The sequence below is a fragment of the Aedes aegypti genome, chromosome 2 (genome assembly GCF_002204515.2).
Source record: "Aedes aegypti strain LVP_AGWG chromosome 2, AaegL5.0 Primary Assembly, whole genome shotgun sequence".
Classification (NCBI taxonomy): domain Eukaryota; kingdom Metazoa; phylum Arthropoda; class Insecta; order Diptera; family Culicidae; genus Aedes; species Aedes aegypti.
The window spans coordinates 239,808,095-239,819,122 of record NC_035108.1 but is presented as its reverse complement, the minus strand read 5'-3'; positions in this window follow the sequence as shown (position 1 = coordinate 239,819,122).

Genomic DNA, 11,028 nt, shown 5'->3' with positions numbered 1-11,028 from the left:
TAGTTTAATTATTGTATGACCGTACTGTGCGCCTGTATATAAGGCGCACCCATTAGCATGTAAGTTTTGTAGTTTGCTTCATTTCCCCCACCGAGTAGGCACGCTGCCGCTCGGTAGCAATAAATCAGTAGCGTGTGAAAGTCGATCGTTTGATTCTTCGTCCGCCCATATCAAGACACAACGTAGGGAAAGACGTCCTGGCCGAAACACAAGGAATTCTAGAAGTGTTGTTAGTAAAATAAATTTTAAGTGTAATTTCGAATTTCTATTAATAATCAAAAATGTGCTCTGGACTGCTATAATTAAATCAATATCGAAAAAACAACATATCATTGCTTTATATTTCGGTTCATACGCAAACAGTTAAGATAAAAAGGTATTTCTAAGTACTTTTCAGTTATTTAAATTTTGAGTGTAATCAAATATTTACATTCCTGCTAAAACATGTTCACTGCACTTATACAAGCAAATTAATATCAACAAAATGTCAAAAACGGATCACTGAACATCATTGCAGAAACAAGTTTTGAACTAGGACGTTCACAATAAAAGATACAAATGATCTAGATCAGTTACAAGTAATCCAAAGTGATCAAAATATAGTTCAACTTATTTCAAAATACTTTGTCGAAGATGCCAAACCTCTAGCATACATATTCAAAGCACTAAGGATTTAGCTGTCGAAATTAGCGACCTACCCAAATTTGCCTCGTTAGGGATGCTCTGGATATTTGTTCAGAATCAGATAAACTTAAAGTAGTGACTGTTTCGGTAAGATTTGACACGATTCTGGTGCAGTTTCAGTTCACAAAAAATAGCATTGGTTTATTTGCTCTAGGGGGAATTTGAACACCCCTATGAATAGTTTCTTCCATAAGCACAAAACTTGAAGATATGGACATGGGATACGTGAAAGAATTTCGGAAATCGGCTGAATCATCGCTGAGATATAGCCGATAATCCATAAAGATATTTTTGATCCCGGGCCTCCGCGATACATTTTTGATCGCGTGGCTCCTAGTGTTAAGAAACAAAAATTTCGAAATTAAAATTTCTCAACTAGACCCTGGCTCTAAGCCCTTTTAGAAATTATCTAGAATTTAAGGAAAACACTTCAGATTGAAATTGATTCGGCATTGAAAGAGGAAAACAAATTATTACTAGGGTCGATGTACCAATAGCCACATAGCTAAGAACAAATATTCGTATAAAATCGAAAAATAACGCTTGCGTAATTATTTTTACATCATCTGAAAGCTTTTTATCTTGGTTTTGTGGGAAAAATATGAATACTACGAAAACTCATATGTTTGTATTTATTATCGCCTGTGCCACTATAGGAATACATGTGCCTATAGTAGCACTATTTCTAATTTCTGTTCCTATAGTAGCACTAGCATTACGGCGTTGGCAAAATACGTATCAAAACCGTATTTTTACAAAACTTTTATATTTTTCCTGCAAAATGTGGATCAAAAGCTTTCGTTTGATGTAAAAAAAGTTCTTGATTCATTAATTTTTTCGTATAATAAAAAATAGTTTCTCTCAGTAGTGCTACTATAGGAACAATAGGTTTACTATAGGCGCAAGGGAGCTCAAATTTTAAGCAAAACTATTTTTTTCGATCATTTTTTGAACAAAATCAAGCTGTGTATCAATGGTACTTAGATAAATAGCTCCTGACCTTCATGTCAAAAAATATTTTGAAAAAGTTCATAGCAAACCGGCCGTAAAAAGCCACTAGTGTGACTATAGGGGACTAAGGGAACACTGACCCTAACTAATAAAGCTTTCAAATTTCCCGGGAAACGGGAACTAAAGTTGCCATTTCCCGGGAAATCCTCAAAAACGTGAAAAAAAGCAAATTTGATGGAAATTCCTTTTTTAAATTATTCGTATTTCACGTCTAGCGTAGGTGTACCAGTTATGGACATAATGGTTCCCTATTTCGCCATACGAAATAACTTTAATGTCTTTAAATTTTGAAAATTGTTGTGTGTTGTAGAAGTTAGATTTAAGATATATCTTGATGTTAAAACATTCAAAAAGGTTTAAAATGTGAAAGTTGTCAAAATTTCACATATGGCCAAATACGGAACCACTTTGGCCATAACTGGTACACTTTTCCTATTTATTTTATACCAGTAAATGTTTTTTTTTCTTTTTCGTAAGAAATTTATTCATGTTGTTCTCAAAAAATAAATCTGTTGGCTTCGTTTTAAACATTAGGGTTCAAAACAAGAAAGTTTATAACATTAAAAGTTCATATGGAGCTTATTCTGGACAAATCGTTTGAAGTTCAAATAATATTTACCGACATTGCATCAATCCTTTCAATCACTAGAACAAAAACTAACTAGAACATGTTGAAATAAATAACTTTATAAACCTATTCAATTCATGGTCCCTCTAAAAATCCCCTATTTTGTATAGCATATAATCCCTTTTGGTAAACATATCGTCAAAGAGATATTCATTTTAGCAACAACTATTTGATTGTAAAAAAAAACCAACAAATCAACATCGAAATATTACTAGTGAGGTCATTGGTCATCTCATTTCCCGGGAATGGAAACTCTACTAACTGCGAAAAAGTCGAAAACTTTGAAAACGCGTACAATTTTAATTTACGACTCACTATTCCAATTTGAAACGAAGTTATTCAAGATTTTGAAAACATTCTCTACGCTTTTGAAAGTTTCTGGGGGACTGATTGAGAACTTGAAGTTGAGAACTAGGGTAGAAGTACCAATTATGGCTATAGTACCAATTATGAAAATAGTGGGAACAAAAAGAGATTTTTCTTATTGTTTCACTAGAATATGACGGCTAATATTCACAGGAATGATAAACCTTTTTGTTTCTGATGGTTACTAAACCTTGATAAAAACATTCGTGCAATAAGCTTCGCAAAATGAACAATTGAAAATTTTGCCTCACACATATGTCGCCTTCTAAGCAGTTAGCTAAAGGAGACCCGTTGCGAAATGTATGTTTTCATCCGGTAAAAGTGCCTCTGTGAACAAATTTTGCTGGTGAGCAATAATATCTACTGTTTTAAGACAACGCTTTTTAAAACAAATTTTTAGAAGCTTAAAGTCAATTTAGTTCTAAAACTTTTAAAATCAACTGTTTCGCAAGGCTTCAAACTAGTAATTAACACCAACAAGCCATGCTTACGTTTTAGAAACGCGGTTAAAATTAGATTTTTATCAATATTTTTGACATATTGCATCCATAATTGGTACTGCTACCCTATTATTAAAAAATCAAAAATATGAATGCTTCTGGCGATGATGGAATTTTCTACATCATCATAAAGAAACTTCCGGAGAGTAGCTTATCATTTATTTAACAAATGTTTTCAGTTGGCGTATTTTCCTGACAAATGGTAAATGCCAAGGTTGTGCCAATTTTATAACCGGTCAAAAATCCTGCGAACGTCCAATCATTTTGCTTTCCTCCATCAGTAAACTTTTTGAAATGGTCATTCTGAACAGAATGATAGTCCACATCAACAGAAACTCATTTTTCGCCATTGAATAGTTTGGATTCTGACATGGACATTCGACCACCCATAAACTTTTACGTGTAAAAAATTTGATTCGTTCCAACAAATCAGAAGGCTATTTTACTGGTCTTGCTCTTTTAGACATAGGAAGAGCATTCGACAGTATTTGGCATGGAGGCTTGATTGTAAAATTAAAAACTTAAATTTTCCAACATACATTGTTAGAATAATCCAAAGTTATCTGTCAAATCGTACACTTCAGGTTAATTATCAGAACCTCAAGGCAACATTTTAGGACCAATATTTAACAACACTCTTACATCTAACTGAGTTTTCTCAGAGATGTCAGAAAACTTTGTTTGTGGATGACACAGATCTCTCCGTTAAAGGACGAAGCCTGCGTGTCATCTGTAGTAGATTGCAAAAAAGTTTGGACATTTTTCTTCGTACTTGCAAAAATAGTTAATTTCTCTAGTAAAATTCCGAAATGAACTTAAAGTTTGATATAGGCCAGTTATACTTCCACAGGCAGAGCAGCCACTGAAGATATGGGAGGTTCTGATCGAAAAATTTCACCCAACTGGTAAAAAGTGTTCGATAACGAGCAGAGTAAAGAGTGGTCGCTTACAGAGAAACTGCTTTACTCTCCACTAAACCCCAAAATCGCCAGTTTGCAAAGGTTATCCAATTTAATTGATTCGTGCCGAACTGTGTTCCACTTGTCTCGAATTTCCTGCTCCCGAAGCAGCGCCAATGAAATGGTCGATACAGCAAATGGTCTTCTTCTGTATGAGTTCAACGATGATGAGGCAGGTGAGGCCTGGATGAAGAGCATGGGATCAATTTTCATGCAGCCGCTGTTCCCGCCCGCCTTATGATACAAGCCCTCCAGTCTGCGTAATGAGGCGAAGAAGGGAAAGCGATCCTACACCAGCGTCATCACTTTCGTGCAATTCTCCGGCCGTCGACTGGCCAAGCCGAATAGTGTTGCAATGATAGGTCTCTCTATATAGAGCAATTGCCCTATTGTTGTTACGCCTTCTCGAGACGAAAGGTCCGCGCGGCCGTAACTGCGGAGGGCGTACAAAGAAAGCAAAAGTGGAGGCGATACGAGACGTCGACGTGCCTCATTGGCCTCGGCTGTGATTTATACTTTTGCTTTCATCGAAGACGAGCGCGACGAAAGCGGGAAGGAAAAGTGCACAATTAAGATGATGAAGGAAAATTATTTTTGGGGTTGTTATTTTGCTTTTTAGAAATCAAAAAAAGTGATTTCTGATGCCCCACGGAGCACATTGGTTCCATTTGTTCTACGAAGTGGTCATGGATAATCGTATACAATATTTGTTTGAAAATACCATAATCATCTTCATCTTCTTTCTGGCGTTACGTCCTTACTTGGACAGAGCTGCTTCTCAGCTTAGTGTTCTTATGAGCACTTCCAAAGTTATTGCCTGAGAGCTTTCTTTGAAAATTGACCATTTTTGCATGTGTATATCGTATGGCAGATACAAACATACTCTATAGACAGTTTCACAAAAATAAAAATTTCGGGGATTCAACCAGTCACCCCCAAGTCCTAGTTGCAATACTAAAACAAACTACCAGACAAATTTTCATCCAATTTGGAGAAGTTTAGGAGGTGCCTCAAGTCGAATTTGTGTTTTTTGGCTATTTTTTACATTCAAAAAATTCTACCGAGAATTTGGAAAAACGTAAATCAAAATAAATACCACTGGTTGAACGTATTATTAGTACTTTACAACTTTTGAGAGCACTGTATGCCGATTAGAGATGGTTTTGACCTCATAAAATTGATTTCTGTTCATTAAAGTACCTGTAAAACATACATTTCTCTACAGTTTTTGTTCTACGAGGTTCTTAACCTCATGCCTAATCGTAAAAGAAAGTTCAATCGTAGTATCATTCCTTTGTCATTTCTGAACATTATTGTAGTACATCATTTTTGTCTCCAAATTACATCCTCAAGATCGGTAGTCGAGAAGCTTGACTTCGGGGCTATATCACATATGAAATTGCTTGGCATCAAATGCGAATGTTGTTTGAAACACGACTGCGTTGATGACATTTGATAGATGTTTTCTTCAATCATCATCCATCATTGAAAAAGCAAAGCTACTATGTTCAATTTTGTAACATGTCAGCAATTGCGCCATTTGGCAGCAGCTCTAAATGCAGCGGAATGAGAAATGACGTAATTCCGACGATTTTTTACAATTTATCTGTAATTCGGAGACAAAAATGATGTACTACAATAATGTTCAGAAATGACAAAGGAATGATACTACGATTGAACTTTTACGATTAGGCATGAGGTTAAGAATCTTGTAGAACAAAAACTGTAGAGAAATGTATGTTTTACAGGTACTTTAATTAACAGAAATCAATTTTATGAGGTCAAAACCATCTCTAATCGGCATACAGTGTTCTCAAAAGTTGTAAAGTACTAATAATACGTTCAACCAGTGGTATTTATTTTGATTTTCGTTTTTCCAAATTCTCGGTAGAATTTTTTGAATGTAAAAAATAGCAAAAAAACACAAATTCGACTTGAGGCACCTCCTAAACTTCTCCAAATTGGATGAAAATTTGTCTGGTAGTTTGTTTTAGTATTGCAACTAGGACTTGGGGGTGACTGGTTGAATCCCAGAAATTTTTATTTCTGTGAAACTGTTTAATACTCTATGCCCTAGGAAGTCGAGAAGATTTCCAACCCGTAAAGATCCTCGACCGGTGGGATTCCGACCCACGACCCTCAGCTTGGTCCTGCTGAATAGCTGCGTTCACCGCTGCGGCTATCTAAGCCAAAAACGTATGGCAGTGAAAAACATTTTCCGATTTTTGACCTATGGGCGGTACCACTGTGCGGTGCCTTATAGGATTGGGCTGCGAAGGTATTTTCGCACTGCACTCTGTTGGCACTCAGTGTGGAGGCGACGGACGGCTGATGATGGCTAACTGGCTGTGAACATGCATCGAGAGGGTGATTTGGGGTATTCATTCAATTATGCGTGTTACCCGCAGAAAACATGACGTTACGCAAATGTTACCCAACAAAAGTTTTCTGCTTATCGTGCACGAATGATACAATGAAACTGCCAATAGAGACAAACAGATGCGTTGTTAATAATTTGCCAAATTAACATTAATTGCATGAATACATGAAACTGAAATTGGCGAATTGTTATTGGTGAGATCCATACAAGTAATTATGACACAATTTGTCGACTGTGAAATGTACCCAATTGGGTTTTAAACACATTGAAAGGGTTGCTAATAATCGGCAATGTAATCTTCGGCATACAGCGCTGGGGTTCATTGATTTTTTTTTTCAAATTATAAATCATGAATAGAATTCAATTCACCTGTGAAAAATCTGAACCGCTACGGCAAATTAAATGTAATATGTTGTTAACATAATTTTAATAAAAGCTTAATTTAGTTGTAATTTAGTGTTGCCTAACACATAACACCTGGACATAGATCATAAATGTCATGTTTGAAATGATACTAACAAAGGAATTTAAAAACAATCTCCCTGAATTGGTGCGATTTATCTTAGGTCCCCATGTACGGCCTAGAAATAAATGCGCCGAATAAAGGTACTTAAAAATGTAATAAAGCCACAAAATATTGTAATGAACTATCCTTCAACTTCTAACATTTTTGTGCTCTAGATTTGTCTGGGTAATCAGAGACAACGTCGAAAAATGTTCAGAAATACAACCACTTCAAGACAGCACACAACCCAAACATATGGGCCGATCACAACTTGCAACCCACAAGCGGTTCAAATGCTTCTTTCATCCAAATTCGTATACGCTAACGACCACCCCACGCAATAATTTCGTTAAGCAACACGACAGACAACTAGCACCAGTTATTTCCCCCATTCAGTGGCGGTTTAGTCAAGTCGTTGCTACCAACATGTGCAGCAGCTCACATCCTCTGTCCGCCTGAGTGTTGGCGATTTTTTGGGGGGACCACCAAACCAACACATAACGCCAAATAATGCAGTTGGTGTCGGTCAGCCGCCTCTGCTCCATTCCGGGACGCACGATTTTGTTGATTGCGTCAAAAATAGATCAGTATGTCGCGCTGAGTCTCGTGACGCTTCCAATTTCAATCAACGAAACGGTACTCATCTCTCGTGTATCGACGACGCATTTTCATCTCGCGCAAGTGAGAGTTATGAGTCTACCGTAGAACGGGGTAAGTTAGATAGTTTTTTTTAACCCGTATAAGCCTGAGTGAAAACCAAAATCCTAAGAATCTCACCACTCAGCGAATTCTTAACAGTTTGAAATTGTTTTTAACTAGTTAACATATCTTGTATGTGCAAGTGTCCAGAGGAACTCGGGAATGTTCCTGTGGCCGGAGTTTTTTCGGTGGGAAATTGGGGTCGAGTAAAAAAGAACTAATTTTGGGAACAGGCAAAGTCTTTATATATTTGCAATAATAGTCATATTAAATTGCATAAATCATTAAGATTTGAATTTCAACATTAAATATATATAAAGCTTTGAGCCAAGCCTTTTCCAGTAGAAAAGCTAGGCAAAATACAGGACGCTTCGATGCTTACTGACTTTAAAATGGCTTGCTCAACTTTCACCACCTAATTAAATTTCAATCTTGTCGCTCCCCCGCGACACCTATCCACCTATTTAATTCCATAATTTGCTTCTATTGACTCCCTTTAGCTTTGAGTCGCATGACCGCTAAAGCCATAAAACAATTAAAAATAAGAATTAAATTGTAATCCAAGGGGTGATTCCCAAAAATGTTGGCCTTAAGGGGATGAAAGTCTGAACAAGTTTGTGAGATACTACTATAGGCGATTAACGTAACACGGAAATTTCGAACTTTTATTACAAAAAAGCTCCCATTGTGTAAAAATGCTTTTCGTTAAAAGATTTTATACCGAATTCAAGTTCTACTATGACTAGGCTGTCAAGAATATGTGACGAACTATTTGAAACTTTATCAAATACCGGGTACCCCCGTTGGTTTGACCACATTTAATCTGAACACTTTTTAAATTTGTACCCCGCTAATTTGCACATCGTTCAGATTAAAAATGGTTCAAACGTCATTTTGCGCATGGAACGGAGTAAAGTTGAACGCTGTGGAACGGAACGCAGAATCAAAACAAAACAGTGAAAGAGGTGACCACAAACACGTTGCTAGGGTGACTAGATGTTCAAATTAAAATTGGACCCCGATGGTTTGCATGGGGTATCGTTCAAATTAACGGGGGTGTACGGTAGTTGTCGCAGAACAGATAGATTATAAGCATTTCAAAACTGATTAAATCTCATCAATTTTTAATATTTGAATAAACACCCCCAAATGTTTCCGATTTTAACGGAAAAGGCTCTGTGAAATGTTATACTACAACTGTTTACTTTTGCATTTGTTTTGCCTAACTGATTAACAAAATTTATATGTATTATTTCATTTGTTGTGGGTACCGCACATTATCAAAGAATCCCCGTTCTACGGTACACTGCGAAAAACGCGGCAGACCGAAACAGCTGATGAATCCAATCACCTCCCCGCCGCAAGTCATTATGACATGACAGTAGTGATGGGTACGATGATGATGATGATGCTGACGAGAAGAGCTCTTGATGTTACCAAAGCTTCACACTAGCGACGAAATATGCCTGGATGAGGCCTCTATTCGAGTGCTTCGCCAGTGCCACACTTCAATGCGCTTAGTTTTTCCTGGGAATTTTCTTTGTCATCTTCCCGACTCGGAAAGAGAGCACGGAAAAAGGCCACATGGAGAAGATTCTTGAAACACTTCCCACGCGATGACGATCGGTTTATCAACTATTTTTATCTTTATTGCAGTGCTGGGAATGGTAATAGTAGTAGACTTGAATTTCGCGAAAATCACGTGGCTCTCCCAGTACAGTAGTTCAAAAACGTGAATCTAATCAAGTAGCCTATGTTGGGTACATGAATTTCTCTAAATCATTAGTGTCATTGAAGGCTCTAAATGCGGGAAATGCAGCGGGAAATAGAACATTTTTCTACAGTAATTTTGAGTTGCCCTTAGCAACGGCTGTTTTGCTATTTTCAAGGCTTTTTGCCTACAGCAGCGATGGGCGTGAGTTTCACTGGCTCCGCTGACTGTGATTGGCTTTGTTTGGCTACTGTAGAGTGAATATCAGATTTTTTCCCAACCCTGCTTTATTGAATGGTTGGCTGTTCTTGGCATGGCGTTTGTCAGCCTGGAAAAGTGGACAGCGAGAGACGACATCAAGATGTGTTTTATCGGCAGTGACAGCTTTTAAGAACATTAGCGCTGGTTTGTAGGATATTGACTTGTAACAGACGCTTAGAAAACTGTGTGATGTAAAATTTGCATTTTGTCAGCATAGTAGCACATTTTGGAGCTCAAAGTCCAATGAAGCAGGAAAGAAAAATTAGCCTTAGAAATTTGCAATCGTTTGATGGTAAATTACGATCAAAGCAAGCGACGGAAATATGCCTCGCCGCTTCATTGTAAAATGGACAAAGGATATCATTCTCTGATCCAATTAATTCCTTTAGTTTGTTTTAGTGCTAAAATATTTGAACTATGGTCGACTCCACATATCTCTATGTTTTACGTTTCAATATTTAGATTTACGCGCGTTGTTATGATTTTAAACTTTATATTCAGGATGAGATCCACCATGTAATTCAATACTCTGTTTACTTGCATGGAGGATTAGGGAACTGTGATACCTTTAATTCACCGTGTTCAAACTATTGTTTCTTAATATTTGTCATTGACAACCTTAACGCGGACAAGTGACGATGTGAGTGTCCACAAAGTATACTATTCCTACTTCCCAATCATCATTTCTACAACTATCATATGCATTCACTTGTATAACTATATACACACTTAGGTTTTTTCTCGTTGTTCGGTAATTTTTTTTACCGGAAACGTACTGTAAATAAATATTTAACTGAAGTTTCGGTATTACAAACGAGATTTACCGAACACCCTTGAATATATAAGAAAATCAAAACAATATTCGTCCACTTTTACCGAAATCGTCGTTTAATTTACCGAAAAAACTGTAAATCGTTTAGATTCACCGTAGACTGTAATGTTTTACCGTACTTCAGTTCATAGCGCCACGATGCTTTACCGAACAAATTGTGATTTGATATTTTTGTGGCCGCCATATTTATTTTGGCGATGATAGTTTCGCATCCAATACCGTTTAATATTCTGTGTTGTGGTCATGGACACTGTTTAAAAAAAAAATAAAGCTACAACAGCAGGATGAGAGCCTGGAAATACTTTTCCGTAAGTATGAGCTGAGGGATGCTATTAAAAACCCTATTTTAAGGTCGAATAAAATATTTTCGTTGTAGTATCCAACTGTCCAATTACGGTTCCGGATAGAATCGTCACATTAACGAACATAACCCATGACGGATTCGGTGGCGCTTTTGTGCAAAAGCGCGCGTTCGTGTTGTTGGTGATGCCT